Source organism: Pongo abelii, chromosome 3 (genome assembly GCF_028885655.2).
Source record: "Pongo abelii isolate AG06213 chromosome 3, NHGRI_mPonAbe1-v2.0_pri, whole genome shotgun sequence".
NCBI classification, from domain to species: domain Eukaryota; kingdom Metazoa; phylum Chordata; class Mammalia; order Primates; family Hominidae; genus Pongo; species Pongo abelii.
The window spans coordinates 1,896,778-1,908,782 of NC_071988.2; the positions used below are offsets into that span (position 1 = coordinate 1,896,778).

Sequence of the window (12,005 nt, forward strand, 5' to 3'; positions counted from 1 at the left end):
GCCTGGGCGGCCGCGCGCCCACGGCTCTGGGGCGCCGGCTCCGGACGGTGATTGGGCGCGGACCGTGACGTCACTGAGCGCGGCGCCCGCAGCCGCCGGGTCTGGGCCGGGTGCGCGCCGCCGAGTAGCGGGAGCAGAGCGCGCGCCCGGCGCTCCTCTGAGGCGGCTCGCGGGGCCCGCGGCCCGGCCCTCCCGGCGTTGCCAGCCCCGCCCGCCCGCGCGGCCCCCACCCGCCGCGTGCCTGCCCGCCCCGCCCGTGCGCGGCCCCGGCGCGGATTTGAAAAGCCCGGTCCGCGGGCCCCGCGAGCGCGGCAGCCAATCAGCGGCGCGCACTTTTCCCGCGGCTTCTGCGAGGCGGCGGCGGCCCCGGCGGCGGCGGCGGCGGCGGGCGGGAGGCGCGGGGGCGGGGTCGGCGCCGCGCGCGAGAGCCTCAGCCTGGCCGCGCTGCGCCCGCCGCCGCCGCCGCCCCCTCCCCGCCTGGGCCCTACCGCCGCACGGCCCCGGCCCCCTCCCAGCCTGCCGCTCCGGAGAGCCGCCCGCCGAGGATGCGACGCACCGCAGGTCACTGGGGCGCCCGCCCAACCGTCGCGGGCGGCCAACTGCCGGGGCTGGGGCCGGGAGGCCGGGCTGTGGGAGGCCTGAGGGGCGGCGGGGAGGACCGCGGAGGCCTGAGGGGGCGGGAGCGCCGGGAGGAGTGGAGGCACTGAGGAGGCCTGAGGGGCCGGCTCAGGGGCTGGGGGACCGGGAGGCCGGGCGGCCTGAGAGGGTCGTGGGGACCGCGAGGACCGCGGAGGCCTGAGGGCCGGCGGGAGGACCGGGCGGACCGCGGAGGCCGGGACGCGTCCGGGCAGGGGAGGGGCGGCGGCCTGCGGGCGGCGGCGGCTAACGGGGCCGGGCGGGCGGGCGCGGCCATGTTGGGCCCGGCCGGGCCCTGCGGCTGCACCTGTGCCCGGCCCGGCCGAGGCGGCCGCCTTTGTTCCCGCGGCGCCGAGCGGGTCGGGCCGGCCTTTGTGCGGCGCCCCCGGTCCGGGGCGGCCGCGGTGGGAGGGGCAGGTTGGGGTCCCGGGGCCGGCGCCGGGGCCAGGGGTCGGGCCGAGGGTCGCTTTTTGTTTGCAGGCGGTGTCCGGCGTTGACACTCGCGGCGCCCGGGCGTTGGTCAGCGCGGACGCTCCCCCGGGAAGCCGGGCCGCGGTCCGGCCCTTGGCAGGTGGAGGCGGGGGTGAGCCGGCTGTGGGTACCCTGCTGGGGGGCTGCGCGCCCTCAGCCTCCGGGCCTCCGCCTGGGATGTTCCCCTCGCCCCAGGATGCAGATTGATAGTCCTTGAAGCCTCAGTGCATGAGATGGGACCTGGCGACTTAATGGATGGTTTTGCTCCATTCACAGGAACCGCGGTTTAAAATCTCGGCGTTTAAAAAATGCTGGTCTTGAGTTTCGGTAGAAATAAAATGGATGAGGGTATTGTATAGGACCCATTGCAGCACGAATCTTTCTGTGCCCACGATTGGCTTTGACATATTCAAGTGGAAACATAGTATCAAAACTGATGAGGTGACGTTAATCATTTTTAGGTAGATAACGTGTATTGTGTGTGTGTGAATAGACTCTGTGAAGACAAGGCTAATTTGATAAAGTTCAGACCTGGCTTAGGAGGAGCTCTTCAGTACTACCCACCTACTTCACAGACTTTCAAGCCTTGATTTTTAAATGAGTTAAACGCCAACATCACGCATTGATTATATTGACTCTATTTTGGGTATTTTAAATATCAACGTGGAAAATAACAGGAGCCATCCCATTTATGAACTTGGGACTTAAACTTTTTGATTTTCCCAAAATGTTCTAAGTGCCCTAGTTACATATTTAAATGTGATGAGAACAACAATATTTTAAAAAGCAGAACGCCAACAACATAAAGCAAACAAGTTCTGTGAGCACAACCTTTCCTTGTGTACTTGATGTGTGCTCTCATTCCCCACAACTGATGGTGGTTGAAATCTAAACTGCCAAATGGAGATGAAGAGGACTCATACTTTAAGCACGATTACTTTGAGTCATTTCCTTTTCTTTCCTTCCATGTTCTCAGCCACCCATACCCAGCAACCTTCAGTTTTGGGCTGATGGTTGGTAGAGTGAGGACTTACTGCACAATTTTGAGTTTGTGTAAGCTTTTGTGAAGAGCTCTGATCTCAGTACAAAAATTGTCCTCTCCTGACTGCATTAATACCAGAGTCTGGCCTCTGATTCTAACAGTAAACATTTTTTTAAGAGTATGAGGTAATTAACTGAATTTCAAAGAATGATGGACAATTTATCGTATATATTCATATGTAACTTATAAACTAATATAATTTTTGGAGACATACACAACCAAATTATAAGGTCAGCAGGCTGTAGGTGTGACTTGGTTTGTTTTTATGCAATCAACTTATCCAGGGCTTTTAAACCAGTACTTGCTGAAATGTGGGGACCCAAATGAAGCATTAATCAGAATCCTAGAATGAGTCAGGAAGATAATCTGAATAGGTAGAAGACTACCCACTCCTCCTAATCCTGTGGGGGTTACATGGGTACAGCCTTCTGCCTATTCAGATTATCTTCTCCTTCTAAAAGTAATCAAATCTTACAAAGTTTACTCACATGGCAGAATGTGAACTTTTTCTTACAGTTTGAAGATTCAGTGTAAAACATGCAAAAGTAGCTGGAATTAGTCTTACTAAGCTACAGGATTCTCTTTACCAAGTAAGAACTTACATGAAAAGAAGTGCTAAGATGGTGCTGACGTTCATAATCCAAATGTATTTTGTCCTGTGCTATTTATTTATTTTTAGAGACAGGGTCTCTCTATGTGGCCCAGGCTTGAGTGCAGTGGCTATTTCAGAGGAGAGCAATCATGGTGCACTTCAGTCCGAAACTCTTGGGCTCAAGTGATTCTCCCGCCTCAGCCTCCTGAGTAGTGGGGACTACAGGCACACTCAGCCTTCCTGGCTCTGCCCTGTCCTTTTTAGCAGGGCAAGTGGGCAAATAACCTTTCTAAGTAAATAATTAATCAGCGGCAACAGAAGCCATAAGGCTTTTTACTCATATATTCTGATCCAGGTGTTTGGTTTTGCCTTTTTTTTTTTTTTTTGGTGGGCTGCTCATGGCCATAGAATGCATACAACTTTGGATAAGCATTTTAGTCTTCTGAGCCTCAGTCTCTTGTGTTGCTTGATTGTAGTAAATGTGACCTTGTTCTCCAAATACGTGGTACCATGTCCTGACTCCAGGCCTTTGTGTGGGCTGTTCTTGGGTGTGGACTGCCTGCCACCTGTCCTTCCTCTTTGAGCATAATTCATGGCTTTTTAATGGCCACTTGTGACCTTTTTCCCCTGTTGGGTTAACTCTTAGAGGTAGGACTCTGTCATTGCCTTGGGCAGCATTGCCTCTGCTGGTGCCTTCTCATGGCATACACTCAGTAAGTGCTGAATAAATGGGTATATGGCTTAGGGTAAAGCATCTGGGAGAAGAAGCTGAGTCTAGAAAGGAAATGGCTTGGCTAAGGTCACTCTGAAACATTGCAAGTATGTAAGTACAAGTAGTAGAACAGATGTGTACTACCACCAAGATGGAGCAAGAAATCTGCCTCGTCCATTTCTCTATCCTTGGTCAAGATAAAAAATATAAAGTACACAATACGAAAGAAGAGATGACACGGGTGCTTTAGAGGATTAGGTTTGTATTTATAAACTGTATGATTTGCTAATTCCTTTTTAATGAATGGTTATTTACAGCGAGTACTTGGGGGGAGAAAAAGACTTATGTTGGTTACCCAGGGACTGTAGAATTTTATATTTGTCTGTTGGTTGCAATATTGCTCTTTTCTTTTGAGATAGGGTCTCACCTGTTACCTGGTGTGGAGTGCAGTGGTGCAATCATAGCTCACTGTAACCTGGCACTCCTGGGCTCAAGCTCTCCTCCCAGCTCGTTCTCTTAAGTAGTTAGGACTACAGGCAGATGCCACCATGCTTGGCTAATTTTAAAATTTTTTATGGAGTCAGTCTTGCCATGTTTGGGCTGATCTCTGTAACTCCTGGCCTCAAGTGATCCTCCTGCCTTGGCCTCCCAAAGTGCTGGGATTACAAGTGTGAACCACTGTGCCTGGCCAAGTTGCAGTATAGCTTTTTACTTTTTTGTTTTTTTGGGACAGTATTTTGCTGTGTTACCCAGGTTAGAGTGGAGTCATATGATCATGGCTCATTGCAGCCTTGACCACCTGGGCTCAATCGATCCTCCTACCTCAGCCTCCTGAGTAGCTGGGACAACAGGCATGTGCCACCATGCCTGGCTAATTTTTGTGTGTTTTGTAGAGACGGGGTTTCACCATGTTGCCCAGGCTGGTCATGAACTCCTGGGCTCAGGTGATCCTCCCACTTCGGCCTCGTGCCTGGCCTGCAGTATAGCTTTTGAAAGAATTGATTGATTTGATTACATTTGGTTTGCTAGTTAAAAAATCAAGACAGATTGGCCGGGTGCAGTGGCTCACGCCTGTAATCCCAGCACTTTGGGAGGCTGAAGTGGGTGGATCATGAGGTCAGGAGATCAAGACCATCCTGGCTAACATGATGAAACCCTGTTTGTACTAAAAAAAAAAAAAAAAAATACAGAAATTTAGCCGGGTGTGGTGGTGGACGCCTGTAGTCCCAGCTACTCGGGAGGCTGAGGCAGGAGAATGGCGTTAACCCGGGAGGCGGAGCTTGCAGTGAGCCAAGATTGCGCCACTGCACTCCAGCCTGGGAGAGAGTGAGACTCTGTCTCAAAAAAAAAAAAGTTCAAGACAGATTTTGGCTGGGCGCGGTGGCTCAAGCTTGTAATCCCAGCACTTTGGGAGGCTGAGGCGGGTGGATCACGAGGTCAGGAGATTGAGACCATCCTGGCTAACATGGTGAAACCCTGTCTCTACTAAAAATATAAAAAATTAGCTGGGCATGGTTGCGGTGCCTATAGTTCCAGCTACTCGGGAGGCTGAGGCAGGAGAATGGCGTGAACCTGGGAGGCAGAGCTTGCAGTGAGCTGAGATTGCGCCGCTGCACTCCAGCCTGGGCGACAGAGTGAGACCCCCGTCTCAAAAAAAAAAAAAAAAAAAAAATCAAGACAGATTTCAAATTAGTTTTGTTTTAGCATCTGCTTTCTTAAAACCACCTGGCCCCAGATGAGTTTTCAAAGCATCTTACTTTCTGTAATACTTAGTGGTTTCAACAAAATACACAAGGATAGAAATTGCAGTGTTGGTTAGCTGAGTGATGGCCTCAGCTCAAAAACTCCAGTAGTGGATAGGCACAGTGGCTCATGCCTGTAATTGCAGCACTTCGGGAGGCTGAGGTGGGAGGATTGCTTGAGACTACGAGTTTGACACCAGCTTGGGCAACATAGGGAGACCCCATCTCTACAAAAATTTTAAAAACTTAGCTGGGCATGGTGGTGTGTGCGTATAGTCCCAGATACTTGGGAGGCTGAAGTGGGAGGTCACCTGAGTCCAGGACTTTGAGGCTGCAGTGAGCTGTGATCATACCACCACACTCCAGCCTGGGAGATAGCACAACCCTCTCTCAAAAAACAAACCTAAACACAAAACCCCAGTAGTGAGACTACTCTAGTGGGTGTGTAGAAAAAATGCTTTTTTTTCCTGGAAGGAATTGGAACCTCAATTTTTAAGTTGACTGAGTTGGCGCTGAGAGAGTTGATGATGTAAATTAAATTTGTTATGCCATTGGCTGGTGCGGTGGCTCACGCCTGTAATCCCAGTGCTTTGGGAGGCCAAGGCAGGCAGATCACCTGAGGTCAGGAGTTCGAGACCAGCCTGGGAAATGTGGTGAAACCCCCGTCTCTACTAAAACTACAAAAAATTAGCTGGGCGTGGTGGTGGGTGCCTATAATCCCAGCTACTCAGGAGGCTGAGGCAGGAGACTTGCCTGAGCCTGGGAGGCAGAGGTTGAAATGAGCCAAGATTATGCTACTGCACTCCAGCCTGGGCGACAGGACGAGACTCTGTCTCAAGGGAAAAAAAAAAAAAAAATTTGGTATGCTTTTAGAGGATCTGTTCATGTTAGCAATGTTCTTACATTTCGATGGTTTTCATGTATTTTTTGCTGCTATATTAGGGAGGCTAATGATCAGAAAGCATTTTTCCGACTCCAGTTTTACTGTCTTCAGGTAGTTCTCTACACACTGCCTTGTCTTTCTAAAATACAGATGTCCTGTGTGTCCCCAGTCTTTCCAGGGGGTGACTCTCACTGCCCATTGGGATTCAAGACCAGTCTCTCACTGGCTTTCTGACTCTCACTGCACTACTTGTTTTGCCCTCATCTCAGTTATTCAGCTCATCTCTTTCTGCCATGTTTTTCCTCTGGGCCTTTGTGTGTTCAATTTTTGTTCCTTTCTTCTGCCCATGTGCCCCCTTACCCCATGTGTGTGGGGGATAGGCATGCTTTCCCTCTTCCTTCCCTCTGCCAGTCTCAGCTTGGGCCCCACACTGAATGCTGTGCCTGACTCCTGCCTGTTTTGGGAGGCCCTTGTTTTTTCCATCATCACCCACTCCCATTCTCATTCTGTTTCAGCCGCACGGGCTTCTTGCCTGCTCTGAAGCCCTGCAGCTCTGCTGCCTCCGACTAGTGCCCTTGCTCCTCCTTTGATCTGGAATGCTGTCCCCAGGTATCTGTGTGGCTTACCCCTCACTCTCCTTCAGATCTTTGCTTGTGCTTCTCCCTCTCAGGCACCTTCTCTGACCACTGATTTAAAGTACTCTGTTGTGACCAGGTACTATTACAGTTTATCTGTGATCCTGGTGCTTTATGAAGCCAAGACGAGAGGATCACTCTACAGGAGTTTGAGGTTGCAGGGAACCACGATTATGCCACTGCATTCCAGACTGGGTGACAGTAAGACTCTGTCCCAAAAGGAAAATAAAATTTAAAAAAATTATTATATATATACACACACACTTCTGAGACGGAGTCTTAACTCTGTCACCCAGGCTGGAGTGCAGTGGCACAATCTAGGCTCACCACAACCTCTGCTTCCTGGGTTCAAGCGATTCTCCTGCCTCAGCCTCCCAAGTAGCTGGGATTACAGGTGTGTGCCACCATGCCTGGCTAATATATATATATATGTGTGTGTGTGTGTGTGTGTGTATGTGTGTGTATATATATGTATTTTTAGTAGAGACTAGGCCATGTTGGCCAGGCTGGTCTCGAACTCCTGACCTCAAGTGATCTGCCTGCCTTGGCCTCCCAAAGTGTTCGGATTACAGGTGTGAGCCACGATGCCTGGCCAAAAAAAAATTTTTAATTACTCTGTTGCTATCTGGCACTCCCCATCTGCCTTAGATTTTCTCCATAGCACATACCTCCAACATTCCATGTGAATTCCTGGCTGCATTGGGTCATCTGTGAAGGCAGGGACTTTTCTCCTTTTGCTTGGCTTGCTGTCATGTCCTCAGCACCTGGAATGGTACCTGAGTGACTGTCAGGCATTCAGTGACTATTTGAATACATACACAGCCCTCAGTACTTTGTATGCCTTAGGGGGCATAATATGTCCCAGAAATGGTGTGAATGAAGGGGAGTGGTGTGAGCATTTTACCTTGATGTGGAGTTGGAAAGGTGGAGGGCCATGGGCTGGTGGCAGAGGTCACAGAAGAGCCTTATGCATCATTAGCAGGGCTGGAGAACCGTGACTTAACCAATGCACAGCAGGCGAGGCTGGGAAAGTGTGGACAGGTGGGAGAGAATGAGCAGAGGCAGCATTGCCGGGGCTGGGCCTTAGCGTGAGAGTGGTGCAGGAGAGGGGCCTTGGTCCAATCCTTACAGAAGGAAAGATTGGGTAGCTGCTGGTACCACTGTTACCTCTCTGTGAACCAGGGGAAGGGAAAGTGGGCCTTGCTTCTGACCTACCTTATTTCCTTCCAGAAGGAAGCTCTGATCTCACCTACCTGCCTAAAAATGTGTCCCTGGAGCTTCACTGTTTGCTTAGAAGAGAAAGCCCTAGATCTTGAGCATGTCATGTGGTTCCTGCCTGTCTTTCCTTTATGTATCTATGTGTATATATATAAATATATACAACACTTCTTTTTATTATTTTATTTTATTTTATTTTTATTTTTTTGAGACGCAGTCTCGCTCTGTCGCCCAGGCTGGAGTGCAGTGGAGTGATCTCAGTTCACTGCAAGCTCCGCCTTCCGGGTTCACACCATTCTCCTGCCTCAGCCTCCCAAGTAGCTGGGACTACAGGCGCCCGCCGCCACGCCTGGCTAATTTTTTTGTATTTTTAGTAGAGACGGGGTTTCACTGTGTTAGCCAGGATGGTCTCGATCTCCTGACCTCGTGATCCGTCCGCCTCAGCCTCCCAAAATGCTAGGATTACAGGCTTGAGCCACTGCGCCTGGCCTACAACACATTTTTAAAAAAATGTGTATTTTTTCTTTCCTCTGTGACTCTGGCCAGTGATCCTGCCTGTCTTTCTAGCGTCTTTGCTGGCCAGTCCTTTGTGGTTGCTGTGAGATCTCATCATGCTGCCTGTAGCTCTTGTGATGAGCCGTGCCCTGTCCCATGGATCTTTGCATGTGCTGTTGCTTCTTCCTGAGTTGCCTAATTTTGTGTTGCTGTGGTGGTTTTATGGCTCACCCCTCATCTCTGTGAAGCCTTTCCCTATTTCTACCAGAACCAGGTGTTGCAGACCCTGGGCCCATGGCACTTGCTATGTGTGTGTGTGTGTGTGTGTGTATGTGTGTGTGTCGTCTCACAGGTTTGTCATGCCTTCGTGAGTACTGGGCCCTCTTATGACAGTTAGCATGTTGCACAGGTTCTTGCCCCATTCTCTTCTCCAGGTTGTGGATTTTTCAAGGTGAGGGCCCTTTGATATGTCTTCAGTGCCTAAATGTGGAAAGCACTTAGTTAACAAATAGAGATAGTTTTTGGGTATTATTCTGTTTTCCTAATGATTTTTATTTCATAAAAATGTGAATTTCTAGATTTTTGGTTAAAATATGTGTTAGAAATAGGAGGCTTCTGTGTTCTTTCCCCTCCAAAATTCAGAGTTGGTGTAATCTTTGTAGAGCCTTGCTACATGAATCTTTGAGCAGCAAAGCATCTTCTTCTCATTGAATCCTCACAGCAGGAAATTGAATCCCAAAGATGTCAAGTAACTGATCCAAAGTCACAAGGCTGTATGTGATGAAGTTAGAACTCCTGCAGGGCCTGACCTCTGATTCTGTACCCTGGGAACTTACTTGTTTTGCCTCTTGGAAAACTTTAACATACAGCTGTCTATATGTGGATGGAAGACTGAGCCATTGTATTTCTGCCAGTCAGTATGGCAGTGTACTTCTGCCTGATATTTCTTCATTCATTGAGTATCAGTTGTGTGCCAATGATGAGCCAAGACCTATATCCTTGTTCCCATGGGTTTTATAGGCCTGTAACGGGATGAAATGGGGAGGGACAGTGAGCAAAGGTCATATCTTTGAAAAACCTGTGAAATACTCCTGCCAAAAAAAAAAAAAACAAACAAACCTGAGTCCAGTCAAGCTCCTATGTTTAACAACCAATCTACAGGAAATACAGGGGCGAGAGAAATACTACAGAATTGTCATTGGCAACACTGAGAATGTGGGAAACTATAAGACCAGTAAGCCATACTCATCAACAGGGAAAAATGAAGGAGTCTGATGACAAGAGACTGGAGGAACATGGACTAATTGTTATTGTAGGGCTTATCTGTGTTTGTGTCAGATCAGTTTGTTAGAGAAACAGCTGAATATCATTTATGATATTTGAGACAATTAGAATTTGGAGCACTGATTATATTTATTATTGAGGAATTATTTTTATTTTTAGCTGTGATAGTGGGTTTGTTATGTTTAAAGTAATTCCTCCCTTTTAGAGGTGCATACAGACATTTACTGATGAAATGGTACATCATCTAGGATTTGTGTCATGATCCTATGGGAGAGGGAGTAGGTTATTTGTGGTTACATCAGGACTTCAGGGCCGGTCTAGGTTGAGAGTGGTATGGGCACATGGGTTCTAACTTTTTTTTGAGATAGGGTCCCTCCTGGACTCAAATGGTCCTCCCACCTCAGCCTCCTGTGTAGCTGGGACACAGGCGTGTGCCACTACACCTGGCTAATTTTTTATGTGTTTTGTTTTTGTTTTTTGAGACGGAGTCTTGCTCTCCATCACACAGGCTGGAGTGCAGTGGCGCGATCTCGGTTCACTGCAACCTGCGCCTCTCGGGTTCACGCCATTCTCCTGCCTCAGCCTCCCCAGCAGCTGGGACTACAGGCGCACGCTGCCACGCCCGGTTAATTTTTTTGTATTTTTAGTAGAGACGGGGTTTCACCATGTTAGCCAGGATGGTCTCGATCTCCTGACCTCATGATCCGCCTGCTTCGGCCTCCCAAAGTGCTGGGATTACAGGCGTGAGCCACCGCGCCCGGCCTGTTTTTGTTTTTAAATAGAGACAGGGTTTTGCCAAGTTGCCCAGGCTGGTCTTGAATTCCTCGACTCAAGCAGTCCTTCTGCCTGCACCTCCCAAAGTTCTGGGATTACAAGTGTGAGCCACCCCTCTGAGCCCTGGTTCTGACTATTCTCTCCACATTTATATGTGTTTAGAATTTCTCATCACACAAAGCAAGTCATGAAGGAGATTAGGTGCATCTAGTAGGGAGGTTATACCTGACAAGGCTTTGGGAAAGACTTCCTGATGTGATAGACACTAGAGCAGGGAGCAGAGAGCAGAACGGGGAGTTGGGTGTTGGCTCCATGAGGGTGGGGGTGAGTATCAGATGGAGGGAAGAGCCTGTGCAGAGCTTCTGTGATAGAGCAGGAAGAAGCTGGTGTGGCTGGAGCAGAGGGTGTCGGGGAAGTTCTTTTAGGTCCTGTTAAGAGCAATGTGAGGTTTTAAGGGTGATGGTGTGACATGAAGCTATTTGCTTTGGAAAGAGGATTCCTCAGATTGCTCTGTAGATTTGAGTTGGTGCTGGGGTTCGGGAAGAGTGTGTACAGAAGCCCAATCTGTGGTCACTCTGTTCAGGTGAAAACCTTTCCTTTGTCCCTGCTATGGGTCCCTGATTGGATTGGACAGCCCTGTCTCCTTGAAATGTGGTGTGGCCTGTGATTTGCTGTGGCCATTGGAAAGTGACACATGACTTATGAGTGGAAGCGCTGAGACACGTGCTTTATCATGTTCCCTTTCTCTTGTTTCTGACTGTGGAAACAAACGGATATGTACTATGGGCAAGAAAGAAAACTTTGGGCTGGGCGCAGTGGCTCACGCCTGTAATCCCAGCACTTTGGGAGGCCGAGGCGGGTGGACACGAGGTCAGAAGATCGAGACCATCCTGGCTAACACGGTGAAACACCGTCTCTACTAAAAACGCACAAAAATTATCCGGGCATGGTGGCGGGTGCCTGTAGTCCCAGCTACTTGGGAGGCTGAGGCAGGAGAATGGTGTGAACCCGGGAGGTGGAGCTTGCAGTGAGCCGAGATCGCACCACTGCACTCCAGCTTGGGCGACAGAGCAAGACTCTGTCTCAAAAAAAAAAAAAAAAACCAAAACAAAAAAAACTGGGTTGAGCCAAGTAACAAACAGTTTTGGGCTTGTTACTGTACCATAGCCTAGTCTCCAGTGGTTCTCAAAGTCTGGTCCCCAGACTGGCAGCTTCAGTGGCCTGGATGCTAGTTAGAAATGCACATTTTCATGTCTCAGACCTACTGCATCATAAACTTTGGAGTGGGGCCCAACAATCTGTGTTCTAATGTGTCCTTCATGTGATTCTGATGCCCTTGAGTTGAGAGCTACTGTCTGAATTTCCTGACTGATAAGTCAGGAGGCTGTTGGCGTCAGTCTTGGTGAAAGAGCTTGGTGGTTGGCCATTGTTGGGATTGTGGGTGTGGAGAAAAGTGGACAGGCCTAGCTAGGAAGGCTTCTGGAGTAAAATTGATAAGTTGTGATGTTTGGGATAAGGAGA

The 12,005-nt window shown here is 49.5% G+C and overlaps 1 protein-coding gene across 4 annotated transcripts in view; it reads left to right on the forward strand.

Moving 5' to 3' along the window:
* Positions 1-397: 397 nt before the first annotated feature.
* NSD2 (nuclear receptor binding SET domain protein 2) overlaps positions 398-12,005 on the forward strand; it is a 111,313-nt gene continuing 99,705 nt past the window's right edge. For 2 of the 4 annotated variants that reach the window (XM_054554904.2, XM_024246460.3), the window contains exon 1: positions 398-561. The gene's annotated coding sequence lies outside the window, so the exon portion shown is untranslated. The remainder of the gene's footprint in view (positions 562-12,005) is intronic. The other 2 variants (XM_002814508.6, XM_054554903.2) reach the window with 2 other exon arrangements.